A 22,988-nucleotide genomic window follows, 5' to 3' on the forward strand; every position below is an offset into this window, starting at 1 on the left:
CTAATCAGTGACGTGCGGTGAGGTTGATGGCTGGTGAGGCACTGACTTCATCACAGTCAGATTTACAAACATATGAACCCTACAGAGTATCTTATTCACCATTTGGCAGCAGTTAACGGGTTATGTTTAAAAGCTCATACCAGCATTCTTCCCTGCTTGGCACTCAGCATCAAGGCTTGGAATTGGGGGTTAAATCACCAAAAATTATTCCCGGGCGCGGCGCCGCTGCTGCCCACTGCTCCCCTCACCTCCCAGGGGGTGATCAAGGAATGGGTCAAATGCAGAGGACACATTTCACCACACCTAGTGTGTGTGTGACAATCATTGGTACTTTAACTTAACTTTAACTTTACACATACAAACTGTAGCACACAAAAAAGCACATTTAATAAAAAAAACGTTATTATGGTTGTACCTTTACTTATAAATGAAGTCCATGCGCCTCTGTTGTGCTGGATTATTGCACCCCCGCCATAGAATGCACCCCCTGACGGGAGTGTTATATCAACTAAAGCCCTCACTTAAACTTTCCATGTGCAAGATTGAATCTATTTAAAAAAGTGTAACCGAGGGTTTATAAATGTCGCCTATACTGTATGAAACTACAAAATAACAAACACGGAGGCTCCAGTTTACACGAGGACCACTTTATTTACCTTCTTTCAAAAACCTCCGCTCCACTCCAACGTGTCATCACTTCCGCTCTTAGCGCCTTCAAAATAAGAGCTCAAGGCATATACTGTATAACAGTGCATAACAGGAACTTAACATCACAAAGAGGAAAGCCCATAAAAATAGGTTACAAAAGTTATTTAATAAGAAGCCAAAAAGTGCAAAAACAATAATGTTCGTGTTGGAGGAGTTGTGAATTAGGTACACCTGCAGTCTGCAGGTGTACCTAATGTTGTGGCCCTGCAGTCATTCACAACTCCTCCAACACCAACATTATTGTTTTTGCACTTTTTGGCTTCTTATGAAATAACTTTTTTAAATAGATTCAATCTTGCACGTGGAAAGTTTAGGTGTGGGCTTTAGTTGATATAACACTCCCGTCAGGGGGTGCATTCTACGGCGGGGGTGCAGGAGGCGGGATTACTGCGAGCCTCACACAGTGCATCTTTTGCAGCAGTTTTATGATCGCTCAACACAAGAAATACGTTACACACATACAGTTGTTGACAAAATACACTGTACATTATATACCTCAGCTAACTAAACTATGGAAATGTATAATATAATTCATATAGCAATACGGTCTCACTGCACAGCAGGCCAGCAGTTAGCCGAGTCCGCAATCCATGTTGAGGCACAACTGAGTGACGTGCCCCAACTGGCTGCTGATCACCGCACCGTCTCTTCTCAGTATTTGAAAGGCAAATGTGAAAATTCAGCGATTTTAAATAAAAATTATCTAAAACTGGTGAAGTTAAATGGAAAATAACTTTATAGTATAATCACTGGATACATATAACAATTGAATTTTTTTTTTTTCATTTTAAATTTTTTTTCTTTCCATGATGGCAGGTGAGGACCCGCCTCACCTGCCTCTAGTGACTGCACGTCACTGGTACTAATGTATGTTAGTGAGTGCTACTTGGAACATGTGCTTTTGTAAGGTTTGCCAATACTAATATTGAGGGTTTTTTTTGGTCAAAATGACAGTATCGGGCTTAGAATCCAAAGAAAATGTGAATTAAGCAGGGAAAAAAAATCTTTCAAGGGTCACTCTTGATCAAAAGTTGCCAAATGTCTAAACTACGTGAGTGTTACTTGGAACATGTGCTTTTGTAAGGTTTGGAAAAACAACAAATATTTGTTTTTCTCAAAATGACAATATTTTGCTTACAAAAATCGAGAAAATGTGAATAAAGCAATAAAAACTTGTTTCAAGGATTATGCTTGAACCAAAGTTGCCAGATGTCTGAATTGGACAATAGTATGTTAGTGAGTGCCATTTGGAACATGTAATTCTGTAACGTTTGCAAACTCAAAAATTGTGTTTTGTTTCTCAAAATGACAGTATTGTGCTTAGAATCCTGAGAAAATGCAAATAAAGCAATAACAAGTTGTTATAAGGGTCACTCTTGGACCAAAGTTGCTAGATATCTAAATTTAACTGTACTAATGTATGTTAGTGAGTTCTACTTGGAACATGTGCTTTTGTAAGGTTTGCAAACACTAATATTGAGGTATGTTTTCCTCAACATGACAGTATTGTGCTTAGAATCTGCTGAAAATGCAATTAGAGCAATAAAAGGTTTGTTTTAGGTAAAACATTTTTGGACCAAAAATGCCAGATGTGTTAGTGAGTTCTGTTGGGAACATGTGCTTTTGTCAGGTTTGCAAACACAAACATTTATATTTTTCTCAAAATGAAAGAAATAATAATAATAATAATAATAATAATAATAATAATAGATTTTATTTGTAAAATCACTTTACATTGAACAAACAACCTCAAAGTGCTACAGTGTATTTAAAAAAACAACAACTCTAGAACCACAAATAGCTGCCCCCAACAAGTAAAAATAAAAACCAGAACAGCCTAACAGCTAGAACTAGCACACATATATCTTAAAAAAAAAAAGTCTGTTTATAAAAAGAAGGGTTTTTAAGCCTTTTTTAAAAGCATCCACAGTCTGTGGTGCCCTCAGGTGGTCAGGGAGAGTGTTCCACAGACTGGGAGCGGCGGAGAAGACAGCCCGGTCTCCCGTGGTTCGGAGCTTTGTCCTCGGACGTTGGAGGAGGTTAATTGTGCGTAGAATCCCGAGAAAATAAGAATACAACAATAAAAACGCCTTTCAAGGATAACTCTTGAACCAAACTCATCGGCAGTGCGCCTTATAATTCGGTGCGCCCTATGCTCTGAAAAATACGGTAAATGACACCAAAATGCATCCATTTAATTTGTTTTAATAAGCCCCTTAAGTCATCCGGCAGCTATGAAATTATAAAAGGATGTTGCTGAATAGACGATGTGTGTAACATGCTTAATGTCTGACCATTCAATATATTGAAACGTACAGAGTAGAACTGTGTTAGTTTGCGCGTTCCTTGAAGTAAGATGCAAAATAGCGCTCCCAAACCGGTGTTGATTTGAAAAAAACACAACGCTAGAACCACAAATAGCTGCCCCCAACAAGTAAAATAACTAGTAATATAAAATAAAAACTAGAACAGCTTAATAGCTAGAACTAGCACACATATATCTAAAAAAACCAAGGCTTTTTAAAAAAATGGTTTTTAAGCCTTTTTAAAAAGCATCCACAGTCTGTGGTGCCCTCAGGTGGTCAGGGAGAGCATTCCACGTGACCATTTCAAACATGTTGAAACGTACAGAGTAGAACTGTTAGTTTGCCCTTTAAGTAAGATGCAAAATAGCGCTCCAAAACCGTGCATTTAAATAACAACAACGCTAGAACCACAAATAGCTGCCCCCAACAAGTAAAATAACTAGTAAAATAAAATAAAAACTAGAACAACCTAATAGCTAGAAGTAGCACACAAACATCTAAAAAAAAAAAAAAAACACTTTTTAAAAAAGAATGGATTTTAAGCCTTTTTTAAAAAGCATCCACAGTCTGCGGTGCCCTCAGGTGGTCAGGGAGAACGTTCCACATGACCATTTCAAACACGTTGAAACGTACAGAGTAGAACTGTGTTAGTTTGCGCGTTCCTTTAGGTAAGATGCAAAATAGCGCTCCAAAACCGTGCATTTAAAAATCAACAACGCGAGAACCACAAATAGCTGCCCCCAACAAGTAGAATAACTAGTAAAATAAAATAAAAACTAGAACAGCCTAATAGCTAGAAGTAGCACACAAACATCTAAAAAAAAAAAAAAAACGCTTTTTTAAAAACAATGGTTTTTAAGCCTTTTTAAAAAGCATCCACAGTCAGTGGTGCCCTCAGGTGGCCAGGGAGAACTTTCCACATGACCATTTCAAACACGTTGAAACGTACAGAGTAGAACTGTCTTAGTTTGCGCATTCCTTTAGGTAAGATGCAAAATAGCGCTCCAAAACCGTGCATTTAAAAAACAACAACGCTAGAATTACAAATAGCTGCCCCCAACAAGTAAAATAACTAGTAAAATAAAATAAAAACCAGAACAGCTTATAGCTAGAACTAGCACACATATATCTAAAAAAGAAAAGAAAAAAAAAAGGCTTTTTTAAAAATAATGGTTTTAAGCCTTTTTAAAAAGCATCCAAAGTCTGTGGTGCCCTAAGGTGGTCAGGGAGAGCGTTCCACATGACCATTTCAAACATGTTGAAACGTACAGAGTAGAACTGTGTTAGTTTGAGCGTTCCTTTAAGTAAGATGCAAAATAGCGCTCCAAAACCGTGCATTTAAAAAACAATAACGCTAGAACCACAAAGAGCTGCCCCCAACAAGTAAAATAACTAGTAAAATAAAATAAAAACCAGAACAGCCTAATAGCTAGAACTAGCACACATACATCTAAAAAAATAAAAAAAAAGGCTTTTTTAAAAACAATGGTTTTTAAGCCTTTTTTAAAAAGCATCCACAGTCTGCGGTGCCCTCAGGTGGTCAGGGAGAGCGTTCCACATGACCATTTCAAACACGTTGAAACGTACAGAGTAGAACTGTGTTAGTTTGCGCGTTCCTTTAAGTAAGATGCAAAATAGTGCTCCTAAACTGGTGCTGATTTAAAAAACAACAACGCTCGAACCACAAATAGCTGCCCCCAACAAGTAAAATAATAGTAAAATAAAATAAAAACCAGAACAGCCTAACAGCTAGAACTAGCACACATATATATATAAAAAAAAGGGAAAAAAAGGCTTTTTTAAAAACAATGGTTTTTAAGCCTTTTTTAAAAAGCATCCACAGTCTGCGGTGCCCTCAGGTGGTCAGGGAGAGCGTTCCACATGACCATTTCAAACACGTTGAAACGTACAGAGTAGAACTGTGTTAGTTTGCGCGTTCCTTTAAGTAAGATGCAAAATAGTGCTCCTAAACTGGTGTTGATTTAAAAAAAAACACAACGCTCGAACCACAAATAGCTGCCCCCAACAAGTAAAATAATAGTAAAATAAAATAAAAACCAGAACAGCCTAACAGCTAGAACTAGCACACATATATATAAAAAAAAAAAGAAAAGAAAAAAGGATTTTTTAAAAAGAATGGGTTTTAAGCCTTTTTAAAAAAGCATCCACAGTCTGTGGTGCCCTCAGGTGGTCAGGGAGAGCGTTCCGCATGCCCATTTCAAACACGTTGAAACGTACAGAGTAGAACTGTGTTAGTTTGCGTGTTCCTTTAAGTAAGATGCAAAATAGCGCTCCTAAACTGGTGTTGATTTAAAAAAACAAAAACAATGCTCGAACCACAAATAGCTGCCCCCAACAAGTAAAATAATAGTAAAATTAAATAAAAACCAGAACAGCCTAATAGCTAGAACTAGCACACAGAGATCTAAAAAATAAAATAAAAAAGGCCTTTTTAAAAAGAATGGTTTTTAAGCCTTTTTAAAAAGCATCCACAGTCTGCGGTGCCCTCAAGTGGTCAGGGAGAGCGTTCCACATGACCATTTCAAACACGTTGAAACGCACAGAGTAGAACTGTGTTAGTTTGTGCGTTCCTTTAAGTAAGATGCAAAATAGCGCTCCCAAACCGGTGTTGATTTAAAAAAAAACAACAACGCTAGAACCACAAATAGCTGCCCCCAACAAGTAAAATAACTAGTAAAATATAATAAAAACTAGAACAGCCTAATAGCTGGAACTAGCACACATATATCTAAAAAAATAAAAATAAAAAAATAAAAAAAGACGAGGCTTTTTAAAAAAAAAAGTTTTTTAAATCTTTTTAAAAAGCATCCACAGTCTGTGGTGCCCTCAGGTGGTCAGGGAGGGCGTTCCACATGACCATTTCAAACATGTTGAAACGTACAGAGTAGAACTGTGTTAGTTTGTGCGTTTCTTTAAGTAAGATGCAAAATAGCGCTCAAAAACCGGTGTTGATTTAAAAAAAAAACAACAACGCTAAAACCACAAATAGCTGCCCCCAACAAGTAAAATAACTAGTAAAATAAAATAAAAACTACAACAGCCTAATAGCTGGAACTAGCACACATATATCTAAAAAAAAAAGGCTTTTTTAAAAAGAAGGGTTTTTAAGCCTTTTTTAAAAAAAGCATCCACAGTCTGTGGTGCCCTCAGGTGGTCAGGGAGCGGCATATAATAAACAACAACAGTCCGCCAGAAACAAATGAGGCAGGTTTTTTTCTACCCCCGTAGAGAGCATGATTTGTTCTGCTGTCCACCTGTTGCTTTCCTCCAAGAAGAAAAGTAGCGACACCACCGGCCCAGGGGTGAGGGCAGATGATAGAATTATTTATCTGCTCCGCGTGGCTGCGGGGGAGCAAAGCTGCTCCATCGCTCCGAGCCGGGTGATCATATCTGTGCTAATGTTGATGTTGCAGCTGAAGGCTCAGGGGGGAATTCTCTGATGTTTTTTAGTGTGTGTGTGTGTGTGTGTGTGTGTGTGTGTGTGTGTGTGTGTGTGTGTGTGTGTGTGTGTGTGTGTGTGTGTGTGTGTGTGTTGTTGTGTCAGTCTGCACGGCTAATTAGAAAAGACCAGAAGAGGAAGAAAAAAAAGGTGCAAAAAAAAAATTTACAAATTCACAAACCCACCGAGAGAAATGTGTCAAATAGTTTAATTGTTTACGGAAGCGAATGGAATAATAGGATGGAGATGATATCACACCTTTGAGGAATCATCCGTCTCATTTTTTATTTTATTTTTTCACATCCGATATTCAAGCAAAAATACCAACTTATCCACTTTTTAGGACTATATGTATATGTAAAATATAGTTTTTGTAGTTTTTTTCCTTAAACTGACAGTATTATGATTTTCTAAAACTGCAATTAGAGCAATTTTGTAAGGTTTGCAAACACATTTTGTTTCCCCTCAAAATGACAGAATTGTGCTTAGAATCCTGAGAAAATGCAAATAAAGCAATAAAAAGTTATTTCAAGGGTCACTTTTGAACCTAAGTTGCCAGATGTCTAAACTTAACTGTATTGATGTATGTTAGTGAGTGCTACTTGGAACATGTGCTTTTGTAAGGTTTGTAAACACTAATATTGAGGGGTTTTTTTTTTCACAAAATGACAGTATTGTGCTTAGACTCTGCTGAAAATGCAATTAGAGCAATAAAAGGCTCGTTTTAGGTCAAACATTTTACTGTATGTTAGCGAGTGCTACTTGGAACATGTGCTTTTGGAAGGTTTGCAAACACAAACACAGTTGTTATTTTCTCAAAATGATAGTATTGTGCTTATAATTCAGAGAAGATACGAATAAAGCCATAAAAAGTTGTTTACTATAGGACCAAAGTGTCCAGATGTCAAAATTGGACTGTACTAATGTATGTTAGTGAGTGTTACTTGGAATATGTGCTTTTGTAAGGTTTGTAAACACAAACTTTTTTTTTTTTGCCCTCAAAATGTCTGTATTGTATTTAGACTCTGCTGAAAATGCAATTAGAGCAACAAAAGGCTCGTTTTAGGTAAAACAAATTTACTGTATGTTAGCGAGTGCTACTTGGAACATGTGCTTTTGTAAGGTTTGCAAACACAAATATTTAGGTTTTTTTTTCAAAATGAGAGCGTTGTGCTTAAAATTCAGAGAATATGCGAATAAAGCAATAAAATGTTGTTTCAAATTTACCAGATTTCTAAATTTAACTGTACGAGTTAGTGAGTGTTACTTGGAACATGTGCTTTTGTAAGGTTTGCAAACACAAACATTGAGTTTGTTTTTTCTCAAAATGACAGTATTGTGCTTAGACTCTGCTGTAAATGCAATTAAAGCAATAAAAGGCTCGTTTTAGGTAAACATTTTTACTGTATGTTAGCGAGTGCTACTTGAACCATGTGCTTTTGTAAGGTTTGCAAACACAAACATTTATTTTTTTCCTCAAAATTACAGTATTGTGCTTAGACTCTGCTGAAAATACAATTAGAGCAATAAAAGGCTTGCTTTAGGTCAAACATTTTGGCGCAAAGATGCCAGATGTCAAAATTGGACTGTATGTTAGCAAGTGCTACTTGGAATATGTACTTTTGTAAGGTTTGCAAACACAAACATTTATTTATTTTTTTCTTCAAAATGACAGTAATGTGCTTAGACTCTGCTGAAAATGCAATTAAAGTAATAAAAGGCTCGTTTTAGGTAAAACATTTTACTGTATGTTAACGAGTGCTACTTGGAACATGTGCTTTTGTAAGGTTTGCAAACACAAACACAGTTGTTTTTTTCTCAAAAGGACAGTATTGTGCTTATAATTCAGAGAAGATACAAATAAAGCCATAAAAAGTTGTTTACTATAGGACCAAAGTTTCCAGATGTCAAAATTGGACTGTACTAATGTATGTTAGTGAGTGTTACTTGGAACATGTGCTTTTGTAAGGTTTGCAAACACAAACTTTTTTTTTTTGCCCTCAAAATGACAGTATTGTACTTAGACTATGCTGAAAATGCAATTAGAGCAACAAAAGGCTCGTTTTAGGTAAAACATTTTACTGTATGTTAGCGAGTGCTACTTGGAACATGTGCTTTTGTAAGGTTTGCAAACACAAATATTTAGTTGTTGTTTTTTTTCAAAATGAGAGTGTTGTGCTTAAAATTCAGAGAATATGCGAATAAAGCAATACAATGTTGTTTCAAATTTACCAGATTTCTAAATTTAACTGTACAAGTTAGTGAGTTCTACTTGGAACATGTGGTTTTGTAAGGTTTGCAAACACAATCATTTAGTTTTTTGTATTTCTCAAAATGACAGTAATGTGCTTAGAATAAATGTGTCAAATAGTTTGTTTACGGAAGCGAATAGAATAATAAGATAGAGCTGATATCACATCTTTGGGGTGTGATATCAGTGTGTTTGAAGATCTTTCACAAGCACATGTTCCAAGCAGAACTCACTAACATATATTAGTACAGTTAAGTTTAGACATCTGACATCTTTGGTACAAGAGTTATCCTTGAAACTATTTGTTATTGCTTTATTCACCTTTTCTCAGGATTCTAAGCACACTACTGTCATTTTGAGAAAAAACTAAATTGTTGTGTTTGCAAACCTTACAAAAGCACATGTTCTAAGCAGAACTCTAAAGTACAGTTAAGTTTAGACATCTGACATCTTTGGTTCAAGAGTTATCCCTGAAACAATTTTTCATTGCTTTATTCACATTTTCTCAGATTTCTAAGCTCACTACTGTCATTTTTTAGAAAAAAAAAAATTTTTTAGTTTGCAAATGTTACAAAATAACATGTTCCAAGTAGCACTCACTAACATAATACAGTCCAATTTAGACATCTAGCAACTTTGGTTCAAGAGGTATCCCTGAAAGAATTTTTACTTGCTTTATTCACATTTTATCAGGATTCTAAGCACAATACTTTCAGTTTGAGAAAAAAAAAAAATTGTGTTTGCAAACCTCACAAAAGCACATGTTCCAAGCAGAACTCACTAACTTACAGTTAAGTTTAGACATCTGGCAACTTTGGTTCAAGAGTTATCCCTGAAACAATGTTTCATTGCTTTATTCACATTTTCTCAGGATTCTAAGCTCACTACTGTCATTATGAGAAAAAAATATATTTTTTTAGTTTGCAAACGTTACAAAATAACATGTTCCAAGTAGCACTCACTAACATAATACAGTCCAATTTAGACATCTAGCAACTTTGGTTCAAGAGGTATCCTTGAAACAATTTTTAAATGCTTTATTCACATTTTCTCGGGATTCTAAGCACAATCCTTTCAGTTTGAGAAAAAACTAAATTTTTGTGTTTGCAAACCTTACAAAAGCACATGTTCCAAGTAGAACTCACTAACGTACAGTTAATTTTGGACATCTGGCAACTTTGGTTCAAGAGTTATCCCTGAAACAATGTTTCATTGCTTTATTCACATTTTCTCAGGATTCTAAGCTCACTACTGTCATTATGAGAAAAACAAAATGTTTTAGGTTGCAAACGTTACAAAATAACATGTTCCAAGTAGCACTCACTAACAAAATACAGTCAAATTTAGATATCTTGCATTTTTGGTTCAAGAGGTATCCTTGAAACCATTTTTAATTGCTTTATTCACATTTTCTCGGGATTCTGAACACAATACTTTCAGTTTGAGAAAAAACAAAATTTTTGTGTTTGCAAACCTTACAAAATGACATGTTCCAAGCAGAACTCACTAACGTACAGTTAAGTTTAGACATCTGACATCTTTGGTTCAAGAGTTATCCCTGAAACAATTTTTTCATTGCTTTATTCACATTTTCTCAGGATTCTAAGCTCACTACTGTCATTTTGAGAAAAAAATAAAATTTTTAGTTTGCAAACGTTACAAAATGACATGTTCCAAGTAGCACTCACTAACATAATACAGTCCAATTTAGACATCTAGCAACTTTGGTTCAAGAGTTATCCTTGAACGCGTTTTTTATGGCTTTATTTACATTTTATCAGGATTCTAAGCACAATACTTTCAGTTTGAGAAAAAACAAAATTTTTGTGTTTGCAAGCCTTACAAAAGCACATGTTCCAAGCAGAACTGACTAACGTACAGTTAAGTTTAGACATCTGGCAACTTTGGTTCAAGAGTTATCCCTGAAACAATTTTTCATTGCTTTATTCACATTTTTCAGGATTCTAAGCTCACTACTGTCATTTTGAGAAAATATTTTTTTTTTTTTGTTTGCAAACATTACAAAATAACATGTTCCAAGTAGCACTCACTAACAAAATACAGTCCAATTTAGACATCTAGCAACTTTGGTTCAAGAGGTATCCCTGAAACAAATTTTAATTGCTTTATTCACATTTTCTCAGGATTCTAAGCACAATACTTTCATTTTGAGAAAAAACAAAATTTTTGTGTTTGCAAACCTTACAAAAGCACATGTTCCAAGCAGAACTCACTAACGTACAGTTAATTTTGGACTTATGGCAACTTTGGTTCAAGAGTTATCCTCGAAACAATTTTTCATTGCTTTATTCACATTTTCTCAGGATTCTAAGCTCACTACTGTCATTTTGAGAAAATATTTTTTTTTTTGGTTTGCAAACGTTACAAAATAACATGTTCCAAGTAGCACTCACTAACATAATACAGTCCAATTTAGACATCTAGCAACTTTGGTTCGAGAGTTATCCTTGAAAGTTTTTATTGCTTTATTCATATTTTCTAAGGATTCTAAGCACACTACTTTCATTTTGAGAAAAAACTAAATTTTTGTGTTTGCAAACCTTACAAAAGCACATGTTCCAAGCAGAACTCACTAACGTACAGTTAATTTTGGACATCTGGCAACTTTGGTTCAAGAGTTATCCCCGAAACAATTTTTCATTGCTTTATTCACATTTTCTCAGGATTCTAAGCTCACTACTGTCATTTTGAGAAAATAATATTTTTTTTTGTTTGCAAACGTTACAAAATAACATGTTCCAATTAGCACTCACTAACATAATACAGTCCAATTTAGACATCTAGCAACTTTGGTTCGAGAGTTATCCTTGAAAGTTTTTATTGCTTCATTCATATTTTCTAAGGATTCTAAGCACACTACTTTCATTTTGAGAAAAAAATAAATTTTTGTGTTTGCAAACCTTACAAAAGCACATGTTCCAAGCAGAACTCACTAACGTACAGTTAAGTTTAGACATCTGGCAACTTTGGTTCAAGAGTTATCCCTGAAACAATTTTTCATTGCTTTATTCACATTTTCTCAGGATTCTAAGCTCACTACTGTCATTTTGAGAAAATAATATTTTTTTTTTGTTTGCAAACGTTACAAAATAACATGTTCCAAGTAGCACCCACTAACAAAATACAGTCCAATTTAGACATCTAGCAACTTTGGTTCAAGAGTTATCCTTGAAACAAGTTTTTTATGGCTTTATTTACATTTTATCAGGATTCTAAGCACAATACTTTCAGTTTGAGAAAAAACTAAATGTTTGTGTTTGCAAACCTCACAAAAGCACATGTTCCAAGCAGAACTCACTAACGTACAGTTAAGTTTAGACATCTGGCAACTTTGGTTCAAGAGTTATCCCTGAAACAGTTTTTCATTGCTTTATTCACATTTTCTCAGGATTCTAAGCACAATACTGTCATTTTGGAGAAAAAAAACTAAATGTTTGAGTTTGCAAACCTTACAAAATGACATGTTCCAAGTAGCACTCATGAACATAATACAGTCCATTTTAGACATATAGCAACTTTGGTTCAAGAGGTATCCCTGAAACAATTTTTAATTGCTTTATTCACATTTTCTCGGGATTCTAAGCACAATACTTTCAGTTTGAGAAAAAACAAAATTTTGGTGTTTGCAAACGTTACAAAAGCACATGTTCCAAGCAGAACTCACTAACGTACAGTTAATTTTAGACATCTGGCAACTTTGTTTCAAGAGGTATCCCTGAAACAATTTGTCATTGCTTTATTCACATTTTCTCAGGATCCTAAGCTCACTACTGTCATTTTGAGAATGTTGGTAGGGAAATGACGGTCAAGTCAACGTCAGAACCCAAAGTTGATTAAACGTCGCCAAAAAGCGTGTTGTTTCAACGTTAAGTTCGAGTTGCTCAACGTCCGGACTTAACTCAACATGTTCTCAACGTTGTTTCAACGTCTTGTGCCTTTCTTTGGATTGGCCATTGTTTCCCCTGGAGACCGGATTCCAGAGGTTCCATCCCCGTTGAATTATTTTAATTGTAATTGGATATTTTGTGATAATACTAATACTTAATTGTTAACATGGTTCCAATGAAAGGCAAATTGTATGAATTTCTTATATAGCGACCGTTTCTAAAAAAATAGAAAAAAAGCAATCAAGACAGTACTGATAAGATGGAGAAATAGAGGAGAGAAGGGCACACCTAGGACAGTCAATATTTAAAAAGGTTCTGTAAGGTTGGACGGCAAATTATTTCTCTCATCCGTGTGGAAAAAACTGTGTCATTCAGAAATCTGGGACAATCAGTAATGGAGCGACTCTGTTCTGCTCTGTTTCTTTTCAATCACTGGTATGAATCCTGTTCAAACATGCAGCCTAGTGCACTCTGCGCAGTACTCCGCACAGCTGTAGAATGTCATGAGATACAGCATATAAAGCCGTGCATCTCCCACCTGGGCCTTCAGTGATGTCTCCCTTAGTCCGACTTCAATAAATACCTTTTAAAATACAATCACACGACCTAGTTTCTCTTTAAATATCTTTCTTCAAAATGGCCTTGCAAATATATATCTGGCACCTAATCAACGTTTTGCTCTGCTTCTTTGTTGGATAAAAAAACAGTGAGGACCGATGATTTCTCCGCTGGCCGGGTATGGCTCCGGTGCCACTTTCTGCTTTCTTAAATCACAACCTGTGATTGGATACTTGGGAGTGACAGGTGAGCCTAATATGGCATTGAATCACCTCAAATTGTTAGTAGTGAACAAAACGGGCTATTTTTTGGCACATTTAAAAATCAATAAACCCGCATCGGACGTGGTACGGTCAAAACAAAAATAGTTGTAAAAAAAACATATAGAATGTGAAAATATATATTTGAATTCACAATTTGTAACAGCCATTTGATGCCGTATAAGCCATTGGTACCGCTCGTAGCTGATTAATTCGAGTGGAATTGGAAGCCAAACCATTTCACCGCCCGAACAGCTTAACTAGTTTCCGGGGTCGGTCGACCTCGTCTCACAAGACAGAGTTTCTCTTTAAATATCCTTCTTCAAAATGGCCTTGCAAATATATATCTGGCACCTAATCAACGTTTTGCTCTGCTTCTTTGTTGGTTAAAAAAACAGTGCGGACCGATGATTTCTCCGCTGGCCGGGTATGGCTCCGGTGCCACTTTCTGCTTTCGTGAATCACAACTTGTGATTGGATACTCGGGAGTGACAGGTGAGTATCCAATCAGAGTCACGTTCAACGTAAGGCTACTGTCAACAACTCGTGATCTGTATCGCAACCATCTGTTAATGGAACGTCCTCGTTCAATAAACTGCACAGCCGTCGCTAATGATGCCGTATAAGCCATTGGTACCACTCATAGTTGGTTAATTGGAGTGGAAGTAGAAGTCAAACCATTTCACCGCCTGAACAGCTTAACTAGTTTCCGGGGTCGGTCGACCTCGTCTCACAAGACCTAGTTTCTCTTTAAATATTCTTCTTGAAAATGGCCTTGCAAAAATATATCTGGCACCTAATCAACGTTTTGCTCTGCTTCTTTGTTGGTTAAAAAAACAGCGCGGTCCGATGATTTCTCCGCTGGCCGGGTATGGCTCCGGTGCCACTTTCTGCTTTCGTGAATCACAACTTGTGATTGGATACTCGGGAGTGACAGGTGAGTATCCAATCAGAGTCACGTTCAACGTAAAGCCACTGTCAACAACTCGTGATCTGTATTGCAACTGTCTGTTAACGGAACGTCCTCGTTCGTTAAACTGCACAGCCGTCGCTAATGATGCCGTATAAGCCATTGGTACCACTCATAGTTGGTTAATTCGAGTGGAAGAAGAAGTCAAACCATTTCACCGCCCTAACAGCTTAACTAGTTTCCGGGGTCGGTCGACCTCATCTCACAAGACCTAGTTTCTCTTTAAATTTCCTTAAATTTTGAAAATGGCCTTGCAAATATATATCTGGCACCTAATCAACGTTTTGCTCTGCCTCTTTGTTGGTTAAAAAAACAGTGCGGACCGATGATTTCTCCGCTGGCCGGGTATGGCTCCGGTGCCACTTTCTGCTTTCGGAAGTCACAACTTGTGATCGGATACTTGGGAGTGACAGGTGAGTATCCAATCACAGTCACGTTCAACGTAAGGCCACCTAGATGGGCTACTGTCAACAACTCGTGAGCTGATCGGCTATCACAACTGTATGTTAACTGAATGTCCTCCGGTCGTTTACACCGCACAACCGACGCGAATGTTGATTCACACAGCGCTGGCAACAAGCTAGCTGAATTCTGATTCGATAAAATCCCTGACTTAAAAACAGATCACACGGACCCTTACACACACCAAAAAAAAAAAAACGGACTTTCTTCAGGAGCACAATACTGCTGCTGTAATTGTAGGAAATGTCTCAAAACCTCATCAGAAGGAACCGACAAACCCCGAAAAAGGGGGGACCCTTACACAAAAATAAAACAAAACGGACTTGCTTCAGCACCAGAATTGTGCTGCTGTAGTTGTAGGAGATGTCTCAAAACGTCATCAGGAGTCCTGATAAAACCCGAAACTGACAAAAAAATGCATATTTTAAGAAAAAATAATTTCGCTAAAATGTCATAAGGGGGCACCCTTACACAAAAATAAAAAAAAACGGACTTGCTTTAGCAGCACAATTCTGGTGCTGTAGTTGTAGGAGAAGTCTCAAAATGTCATCAGGAGTCCCGACAAAACCCGAAAATGGAAGAAAATGCATATTTTACGAAAAAACATTTTTGCTAAAATGTCGTAAGGGGGGACCCTTACAAAAAATTTAAAAATAACGGACTTGCTTCAGCAGCACAATTCTGGTGCTGTAGTTGTAGGAGATGTCTCAAAACGTCATCAGGAGTCCCGACAAAACCCGAAAATGGAAGAAAATGCATATTTTACGAAAAAAAAAGGTTGCTAAAATGTCTTAAGGGGGGACCCTTACACAAAAATAAAACAAAAAACAGACTTGCTTAAACAGCACAATTCTGGTGCTGTAGTTGTAGGAGATGTCTCAAAACGTCATCAGGAGTCTCGACAAAACGCAAAAATGGAAGAAAATGCATATTTAACGAAAAAAAAAATTTGCTAAAATGTCGTAAGGGGGGACCCTTACAAAAAATTAAAAAATAACGGACTTTCTTCAGCAGCACAATTCTGGTGCTGTAGTTGTAGAAGATGTCTCGAAACGTCATCAGGAGTCCCGACAAAACCCGAAAATGGCAGAAAATGCATATTTTTTGAAAACTTTTTTTTATCGCTAAAATGTCGTAACATGTCTTGAAGAGAATATGACGAATACTTTTACATATTGATGAAAAGTAAATTAAAAATAAAATGAACTTTTATTAATTTATGATCATGATTTCATGGCAAGCCAGCAGAGAAGGCCTTGCAGTATGACTTCATGAAGAAGAACGTCGCATCTTATGAGACGTGCACATGGCATCGGGGCTGCAGATCGTGAGTACTTTAGTGTGTGTCTGCCGCCCTCTGCTGGACGTATTCCCCAACTACATCACTGCTGATGAAACACTCAGCATCTGCCTCAGCAGGCCCAGTGGGAGCAAACTTCACACATGATGTGTTCATAACCCAGATTTTTTTTTAAAAAGGCACTGACTCACATTCATAACTATCCTCATTCATAATTCTCCATTTGAAAAAAAAATTTTGTTTTTTGTTTGAGGACAAACATGACACAAAGCTTGCCAATTGTTAGAAAAACCCGGCTGTGTAACATGTTTGTGTGTACGCTTCACTGATGACAGTATTCGGCGAACATCGTTTTGTCCTACTGATTTCGGCGGTTTTTGAACTCACCATAGTGTGTGGACTGTGACGCAACAGTTTTTTTACATGTAAAACCTTCCACTCCTTCTTTGTCTCATTTTGTCCACCAAACGTTGTATACTGTACCGTGCGTGAATGCACAAAAGGTGAGCTTTGTTGATGTTATGGACTTGTCAGAGTGCTAATCGGGCATATTTGGTCAGTGAATGACCGCAAGCTAATAGATGCTAACATGCTACTTAGCCTATTTAGACATATTGCATCATTATGCCTCATTTGTAGGTATATTTGAGCTCATTTAATATCCTTTACTTGTACCGTCTACACCCCTCGTTGTAATATAGACACTTACGTCATGTGTTGCCTTCATTATAAGACTTACAGAATATTTTTAAAGTAATTTTGATAGTAGGCTATTATAGCTAATATAGACACTTCCGTCATGTGTTGTCTTCATTATAATGCTTACGTAAGACTTTTAAAGTAATTTTGATTGTAGGCTATTATAGCTAATATAGACACTTACGTCATGTGTTGTCTTCATTATAAGACTTATATAAGACTTTTAAAGTAATTTTGATAGTAGGCTATTATAGCTAATATAGACACTTACGTCATGTGTTGCCCTCATTTTAAGACTTATGGAATATTTTTAAAGTAATTTTGATAGTAGGCTATTATAGCTAATATAGACACTTACGTCATGTGTTGCCTTCATTATAAGACTTATAGAAGACTTTTTAAAGTAATTTTGATAGTAGGCTATTATAGCTAATATAGACACTTACGTCATGTGTCGTCTTCATTATAACACTTATATAAGACTTTTAAAGTAATTTTGATAGTAGGCTATTATAGCTAATATAGACACATACGTCATGTGTTGTCTTCATTATAATGCTTATATAAGACTTTTAAAGTCATTTTGATAGTTGGCTATTATAACTAATATAGATACTTACGTCATGTGTTGTCTTCATTATAAGACTTATATAAGACTTTTAAAGTCATTTTGATAGTAGGCTATTATAGCTAATATAGACACTTACGTCATGTGTTGCCTTCATTATAAGACTTATAGAAGACTTTTTAAAATAATTTTGATAGTAGGCTATTATAGCTAAAATAGACACTTACGTCATGTGTTGTCTTCATTATAAGACTTATAGAAGACTTTTAAAGTCATTTTGATAGTAGGCTATTATAACTTATATGGACACTTACGTCATGTGTCGTCTTCATTATAACACTTATATAAGACTTTTAAAGTAATTTTGATAGTAGGCTATTAAAGTTAATATAAACACTTACGTCATGTGTTGTCTTCATTATAAGACTTATAGAAGACTTTTAAAGTAATTTTGATAGTAAGCTATTATAGCTAATATAGACACTTACGTCATGTGTCGTCTTCATTATAACACTTATATAAGACTTTTAAAGTAATTTTGATAGTAGGCTATTATAGCTAATATAGACACTTACGCCATGTGTTGTCTTCATTATAAGACTTACGGAATACTTTTAAAGTAATTTTGATAGTAGGCTATTATAGCTAATATAGGCACTTACGTCATGTGTTGTCTTCATTATAAGACTTACGGAATACTTTTAAAGTCATTTTGATAGTAGGCTATTATAGCTAATATAGACACTTACGTCATGTGTTGTCTTCATTATAAGACTTATATAAGACTTTTAAAGTAATTTTGATAGTAGGCTATTATAGTTAATATAGACACTTACGTCCTGTGTTGCCTTCATTATAAGACTTACGGAATATTTTTAAAGTAATTTTGATAGTAGGCTATTATAGCTAATATAGACACTTCCGTCATGTGTTGTCTTCATTATAATGCTTATATAAGACTTTTAAAGTCATTTTGATAGTAGGCTATTATAACTAATATAGACACTTACGTCATGTGTTGTCTTCATTATAAGACTTACATAAGACTTTTAAAGTCATTTTGATAGTAGGCTATTATAACTAATATAGATACTTACGGCATGTGTTGTCTTCATTATAACACTTATATAAGACTTTTAAAGTAATTTTGATAGTAGGCTATTATAACTAATATAGATACTTACGGCATGTGTTGTCTTCATTATAACACTTATATAGGACTTTTAAAGTCATTTTGATAGTAGGCTATTATAGCTAATATAGACACTTACGTCATGTGTTGTCTTCATTATAAGACTTATATAAGACTTTTAAAGTAATTTTGATAGTAGGCTATTATAGCTAATATAGACACTTACGTCATGTGTTGCCTTCATTATAAGACTTATAGAAGACTTTTTAAAGTAATTTTGATAGTAGGCTATTATAGCTAATATAGACACTTACGTCATGTGTTGTCTTCATTATAACACTTATATAAGACTTTTAAAGTAATTTTGATAGTAGGCTATTATGGTTAATATAGACACTTACGTCATGTGTTGCCTTCATTTTAAGACTTACGGAATATTTTTAAAGTAATTTTGATAGTAGGCTATTATAGCTAATATAGACACTTCCGTCGTGTGTTGTCTTCATTATAATGCTTATATAAGACTTTTAAAGTCATTTTGATAGTAGGCTATTATAACTAATATAGACACTTACGTCATGTGTTGTCTTCATTATAAGACTTACATAAGACTTTTAAAGTCATTTTGATAGTAGGCTATTATAACTAATATAGATACTTACGTCATGTGTTGTCTTCATTATAAAGTTAAAGTTAAAGTACCAATGATTGTCACACACACACTAGGTGTGGCGAGATTATTCTCTGCATTTGACCCATCACCCTTGATCACCCCCTGGGAGGTGAGGGGGGCAGTGGGCAGCAGCGGTGGCCGCGCCCGGGAATCATTTTTGGTGATTTAACCCCCAATTCCAACCCTTGATGCTGAGTGCCAAGCAGGGAGGTAATGGGTCCCATTTTTATAGTCTTTGGTATGACTCGGCCGGGATTTGAACTCACAACCTACCGATCTCAGGGCGGACACTCTAACCACTAGGCCACTGAGTAGGATAAGACTTATAGAAAACTTTTCAAGTAATTTTGATAGTAGGCTGTTATAGCTAATATAGAAACTTACGTCATGTGGGATAGGATAGGATAGGATAGGGATAGAATAGGTCTTTATTGTCATTGCAACAACTACAACAAAACTATGTTTTCAGCACAAACCCGTTCAAGATTAGACAAACAAACAGTGTACAGCGTTACAGAACAGGAACGCTGGTGGATTGCTACGAGGCGCCCCGTAAAAGGTGGGAAAAAGATGGGGAAAAAGGTAAAACGCTGCGGAAGAAGATGAGTAAAAAAATACAACTAGATTGGGCTACTAAGGGGGCCTAGTCTGGAGTGGGAAAAAACCTCCATGCCGTGCACACATAAACATGTTACATTTAATCACGACAACTCGCAACAGAGGTGGGGGGGAGTTGGGTCCCTGGAGGTCGACTGCTGCTATGAAGCGCTGCCAGCCGTCCATCACCCCAAAGGGGAATCAAGCGGTGGGGAAGGCGTGGGGTGGGGGAGGGGTATGTGTGTGTATATGCCCATTGTCTTGGGTGTGTTGATGTAGTGTTCATGTTCATAGGCCTGGGGCCGTTCTGCATGCAAGCAAAAGTTTGACTCCAGGTGTCGTTGAGGAGGGGAGGGAGGTCAAAAGCGTCCATCATTGAGGTGTCCTCTGGGATGTTTTCAGAACAGCCTGCTCCTGTTATTGGAGCGTCAAGGCCATTCAAGGGAGTCAAATCGTAGATTAGGATTTTTGTTTTTCCGTGAGCAGACATTACAATGGCTTGTCTGTTCTATTTGTCCATGCTGGCCCTCATATCCAATGTTTCCCTTACCAGCTTTTGGATGATGTGATCCATCTTGCGATTCAGTTAAGAAATGGCCACAGGGCAGCCAGGCTCCCCAGAACCTCTTTTCCGCATCGAAAAGATTTTGTCAATTGAGTCGGGAGTCCGGCTTATCATTTCCATGTCTGATGTTTAGATTTGGAGGACAGCGCAAAGAAAGAGGCTTCAAAAAAGTGTAGACAAGACAAAAACAAAGAGAGCAAGCTGGGAGAAGAGGCAAGACAGTTGTGTTGTCTTCATTATAAGACTTATCGAAGACTTTTCATTTTTTGCGGCTCCAGGCAGATTTGTTTTTTTGTATTGTTGGTCCAATATGGCTCTTTCAACGTTTTGGGTTGCCGACGCTTCTTATTGCTCAGGTAATGATCTGTCTACGGCAAAAAAACAATATTCTTTCATCTTTTAAAGAGTTGGGGTTAGATATGTTGCTTGGATTATGATCAAATATGTACCTTTCTCTAGAGCTATGAAACAGAAAGCATGAACATCAATCAACGCTCTCACATTTCTGTGCATCCTACTATTTTGTGCGACGGTTGCGTTGTGTTGATTTATTGCAATCCGCTCCAACAATGAAGTTTATAATGAGGGTTAAATATTTTGGAACGCCACTGTAATTGGGTGTGAAATATGTGGGCCCTATAGAGTTACATTAGTATGCATGGTAGCGTTTGTGTTTACATGTCATTTAATCAAGACACTCCATCAATGTTTTAGCTGACAAAAACTGCCAAATGTAAAAACCAATTAATTTGTGTTTGATTGAGTTAAATAAGTGTTTGATCTGCAAGGTGAAGAAACCCTTTTTTATTTGTGTTTGTGTTTATACCATGTCCTGTTCAGTCAAATTTTATTGTTGATGTAGATCAGGCCCGGGCAATTATTTTTGACTCGGGGGGCCAAATTTAGAGAAAAAAACACTAATACAAAACCTCCCCAATAATGTCTGATTGAATGCTAACAACGTTATGACAGACCGCCTGAAAAAAACGGAATGGTATTTTAAGGTTTTTTTTACTGAATAAGACCCCCAAAATGTACATGAAAATAAAGAATTTGGGATTTACAATATTAACTATGAAGGATAAAACACTGAATATTGACAACATATGAACGTCACCCCCCCCTCTCCATCGTAATATTTTACAATCAAGCGAAACGCAACAAACACAGCAGCATGTTTATTTTATTTTAGTTTATCATTTCTGTTGTCAGTGGTCAACAAAACAAACAAACCGTTTTATATAAACAAACAGTTGTACATTCATAAATTTAAAATGTTGCGGACCGAAAGTGTTTAGGCTGAAGTTGAACACTTATTGTCGGGTTCAAACACTGATGACATCTATTAAACAAGAGACAACAGAGGCAGAATTCAATTTGGACTCAATATTGAGGAGAAACGCGGCGACTGTACTCTCTGTACAGTCTTGCACCACGCTCTGACGAAAAAAGGTTTACGTCTCCTCCTTTATTTGGACACTCCCTGTTTACGCAACAACATCTGCTTCCAAAGGAATGGGGAGTATGTAAACAGTCATTGTTTTCGGTCATATTAACACAAAAGAAAAAGATGCCTCGGGCTTAGGCTGGTCCTGGCTTCAGCCAGGGCAGGTCTTGGATGACAATAGATAACCCCCTCCCGTCTCCTCCCATCGTACACAGCGGAATTTTCCAAGCCTTTGACTTGGTGGAACAAAGACAGATCTAATCTGTTCACTGGAACTCAGAACGGAAAGTTCTTTGATAATTTACATACAATTTTTTTGACACTTATTGAGCCTAACCCTATAAACAATGTCAAATACAAGATACGCTTCCTAAAAATGTGAAATTTCCTTTGCACAACCTATTATAAATACACCTTGTACACAACACAAACACTATTCAATTATATACACAGTAAAGACACGTGAAATATCCTTGCACACGTGTTAGTTAAACCTTTGTACCAATTATATACTATATACAAACAATTTATACTTCCATTATTATTTATATCCCACATTTAGTTTGTGATTAACATTAAATATGAACGTGAAGGGTAAAAAATAAACCCACCAAGAATCTGATATATCGCTAAGCTTTAGAACTTTGTTGTGAAAATCTCCTTCCACGTCTGTCCCTGACACCCGCATTTCAAGCTTTTCGCTCTGGAAACACTCTGTGGAAACGCTCCCCGCCCACACTGCTTGGTGCCTCGTCTGAGCTGCTGTGACTTAAATTACCATAGTAGCTAATGTGGAAGGATGCATATATGTTTAAGAGTTATTTATTTTTACATAGCCATTTTTAGAACATCTAGTACTTTTCCTTTGTGTATTCTACCAGTCTCTCTTTGTCTTCAGATTGTCTGTTTAGTGTCTTAAACCATCAGGAATGTGAAATACAACACCCACTGGTTTCTTATCAGTGGTGCAAGGGGGACATGGGGGTTTTCTTTGTGGGAGAAGAAGTTGTGTTTTCCCTTGGAATGCCAGATATGAATGTATTGGCTAAGTTGAACTCCTAAAGCTTTAGTAAAACTTGAAAATATTCCAATTCTGTCTTGATGGTCCTTCTTACTCAGCATAT

The sequence above is a fragment of the Nerophis lumbriciformis genome, linkage group LG03 (genome assembly GCF_033978685.3).
Source record: "Nerophis lumbriciformis linkage group LG03, RoL_Nlum_v2.1, whole genome shotgun sequence".
Lineage (NCBI taxonomy): Eukaryota > Metazoa > Chordata > Actinopteri > Syngnathiformes > Syngnathidae > Nerophis > Nerophis lumbriciformis.